The following is a 4,292-nucleotide window of genomic DNA, read 5'->3' as shown; positions in this document are numbered from 1 at the left end:
AGAGGAAGTGGTTCAGGAACTGAGGTTGTGTTAAAGCTCTGGGTTACTGATCAGAAGGTTTGAGGTTGAAGTCAAGGTATCGACACCACAAGGTATAACCACAAACTACTAACTCAGACCAGGTTTTAGAGGAACTTTAGCACTGAAAAACTCTTTATCTGTCATGTGTCTCTCTGTAGTGGATCCCAGATCCTGAGATTTAACCAGACAATTAAACAGGAGAGTAGATCCTGTGATTAAAGGGTGTAGATCCTGAACCTGGTCCTGAACCTGGTGGTTCTAGTGCGTATGTCCCTGTATCTCTATCGTGATGGAAGGAGATGTTAAGAGTCCTTGATGGTGTTGTGAGCTGATTTTGATCAGCATTTGCAGGGGTTTACGTTCACACACAGTGGAGCCTCCGTACCATACAGTGATGGAGTTGGTCAGGATGCTCTCGATGATGCATTCTACCTCAATAGATGATTTTCTCTTCACTAACCAGACCAACTCAATCTCTTTCTCTTTACTTTGGGAAACTCTTTAAGCCTTTTTAAGAGGTCAGATAATCTCTTATTCTGCTCATATTAACAAGAAACTGAAAAATAGGAAAAAAGATATCAGATAACATTCCAGCCCTTGATGACCAATATGCTCCTGATCCGACCCCTGAGTTACATACACAAAGGCTTTGATCTGCTCTCTACAGGTGAAATGGAGAAGCTCTTGTTGCATGCATGTGGAATTGTTATGAATATGTGGAGAAGGTCGTCGGCTTTTGGCCCACCAACAGTGTAGTCAAGCGGCTTTGTGCAGCCTAGTGGAACTTTAACCTCAGAGCCTTCAGAAGTAAATTCCATATCTAAAGGTTTTTATTCCTCTTTATACACAGCTGAAGCTTCTGGTACATCAGATAAGATGAACCAATTTCTTGAAGGTATTGATTTTCCCAAAGCAAGTAATTTTACGCCTTTTGTTGCATACATGAAGTCAAATAAAAAAAATGGGCTGCTTTACTATTATTATTATTACTATTGTCTCCACTTGGTAGAAAGTTTCTATACCTCGTTCAGTCTATTCCTTTGTTTTTATCTAAATTATTCTTCAACAATATTGACCAGCTAATCCTGTCTTTTTTATGGGCAGAAAAAACACCCAAATCCTTACTTCAAAAATGCAGACTAAGTGTCGGTCCTGCGTCACCCAACCTCATGCTTTATTTACTATTTTATACATGGCCTCCTGCACTTGGTTCAGCACCTGGGTTCTACCTGGTAGATGTTAGGTGCTATATAAATAAATAAAGATTGATTGATTGATGATTATTGGGAAGTTAATATTCATACGCAGGTGTTTTGGGTACGCAATCTGCCATTGTGTCTCTTAGAGGTAAAGTCATGTACTTCAACATCTCTTCCTGCTCTGGTGTTTTCCTCCCGTCCTGATAATCCAGTAGTGCGTACCTCTCTCCAAATATTTGCTCAACTTCAGCCTGACCATGCAACTATACAACACCATAATGATCAGAGATATACAGTATCTCAACGTTCCTGATGTATGTGAAAAATGTAAACTTTCACCCTGTAACCTCAGTTACAGTGAGGAAAATAAGTATTTGAACTCCCTGCTATTTTGCAAGTTCTCCCACTTAGAAATCATGGAGAGGTCTGAAATTGTCATCGTAGGTGCATGTCCACTGTGAGACACATAATCTAAAAAAAAAATCCAGAAATCACAATATATGATTTTTAAACTATTTATTTGTATGATACAGCTGCAAATAAGTATTTGAACACCTGAGAAAGTCAATGTTAATATTTGGTACAGGAGCCTTTGTTTGCAATTACAGAGGTCAAACGTTTCCTGTAGTTTTTCACCAGGTTTGCACACACTGCAGGAGGGATTTTGGCCCACTCCTCCACACAGATCTTCTGTAGATCAGTCAGGTTTCTGGCCTGTCGCTGAGAAACACGGAGTTTGAGCTCCCTCCAAAGATTCTCTATTGGGTTTAGGTCTGGAGACTGGCTAGGCCATGCCAGAACCTTGATATGCTTCTTACAGAGCCACTCCTTGGTTATCCTGGCTGTGTGCTTCGGGTCATTGTCATGTTGGAAGACCCAGCCTCGACCCATCTTCGATGCTCTAACTGAGGGAAGGAAGTTGTTCTCGCAACACATGGCCCCGGTCATCCTCTCCTTAATACAGTGCAGTCGCCCTGTCCCATGTGCAGAAAAACACCCCCAAAGCATGATGCTACCACCCCCATGCTTCACAGTAGGGATGGTGTTCTTGGGATGGTACTCATCATTCTTCTTCCTCCAAACATGTTTAGTTGAATTCTGACCCAAAAGTTCTATTTTGGTCTCATCTGACCACATGACTTTCTCCCATGACTCCTCTGGATCATCCAAATGGTCATTGGCAAACTTGGAACCTTCCGTGCCATGCATGATTTTAAACCATGACGTCTTAGTGTATTACCAACAGTAACCTTGGAAACGGTGGTCCCAGCTCTTTTCAGGTCATTGACCAGCTCCTCCCATGTAGTTCTGGGCTGATTTCTCACCTTCCTCAGGATCATTGAGGCCCCACGAGGTGAGATCTTGCATGGAGCCCCAGTCCGAGGGAGATTGACAGTCATGTTTAGCTTCTTCCATTTTCTAATGATTGCTCCAACAGTGGACCTTTTTTCACCAAGCTGCTTGGCAATTTCCCCGTAGCCCTTTCCAGCCTTGTGGAGGTGTACAATTTTGTCTCTAGTGTCTTTGGACAGCTCTTTGGTCTTGGCCATGTTAGTAGTTGGATTCTTACTGATTGTATGGGGTGGACAGGTGTCTTTATGCAGCTAACAACCTCAAACAGGTGCATCTAATTTAGGATAATAAATGTAGTGAAGGTGGACATTTTAAAGGCAGACTAACAGGTCTTTGAGGGTCAGAATTCTAGCTGATAGACAGGTGTTCAAATACTTATTTGCAGCTGTATCATACAAATAAATAGTTTAAAAATCATATATTGTGATTTCTGGATTTTTTTTTTTAGATTATGTCTCTCACAGTGGACATGCACCTACGATGACAATTTCAGACCCTCCATGATTTCTAAGTGGGAGAACTTGCAAAATAGCAGGGTGTTCAAATACTTATTTTCCTCACTGTATAGGTTTGTCCTCTGTCCCAAACTGCAGACGTTTTGGAACTTGTTCTTTAACATGGTCTCTGAAGTTCTTAAAATCAAATGAGACGTAATTGGTATTTTTGGTGTTCTATCTCAGTGTCTACCTCCAACCCCATAATCAAGGTGATGTTGTCGCATGTGCATCTTTTCCTGCTCGGCGTAGAAAACTGTTATCTGGAGCTCCCCAGGTCCTCCTTGTGTATCAGTGTGGCTTAAAGATCAAATCTTCTTTTTAAAGCTTAAAAGAGAAAGTATAGTACTAGAGGCAGGAGGAAGACTTTTTTGAAAATGGCAACAATTTATTATCTACTTTATGATGTACGTTTCCTGGAGGGAGACTAAGGGGACGTTTATTTCTTTTATTTCTCCTTTCAGGTAGTTTTTAAAGTGTTCTGGTGCCAGGACAGATCCTCAGAGATGTGAACTCTAAAGAACATAAAGCTGGAGACCTGCTCTCCCTTGATTCCATTGATGTAGACTTGGAAGTGTCTCCTGCTGTTAGATTTCCGAAAGTCCACAATGAGCTCTTTAGTCTTCATGGTGTTGAGTTTCAGGTTGTTGGTGGCTGACCATGCTGTCAGGCTTCGGATCTCCTCCCTGTAGGCCGATTCCTCATTGTTGCTGATCTGCCCAACCACGGTGGTGTCATCTGCATTTACATTTACATTTGCGGCATTTAGCAGAAGCCCTTATCCAGAGCGATGTACAAAAGTGCTGTGAGTCTCTAGTAATGAATAAATCTACACTGTACACAAGATTACACACTTAATATAAATATAACTCTTGAATTCTACAAAAAAACCCTTGAAAAGTGCTATACTTGATGTTGGAGTTATACAGAGGAGCACAGTCGTGTGTGAACAGGGAGTAGAGCAGTGGGCTCAGTACACAGCCCTGTGGGATGCAGGTGTTCAGAATGAGGGTTGAGGATACCTGTTTGCCCAGACTCAGGTCTGACAGAGAGAAAGTCCAGAATCCATCTGTAAGTGGAGGTGCAGATACCCAGGTCACTGAGCTTAGTGATCAGTACAGTGTGGAGGACTGTATTAAACGCAGAGCTAAAGTCAATGAACAGCATTCTGATGTAGGTGTTGTTTTTTTCCAGGTGGGTGAGAGCTGAATGAAGGGCCGTGGAA

The sequence above is a fragment of the Silurus aristotelis genome (assembly GCF_946808225.1).
Source record: "Silurus aristotelis genome assembly, chromosome: 12".
Taxonomy (NCBI): Eukaryota; Metazoa; Chordata; class Actinopteri; order Siluriformes; family Siluridae; genus Silurus; species Silurus aristotelis.
This window is presented reverse-complemented; position numbering follows the sequence as displayed.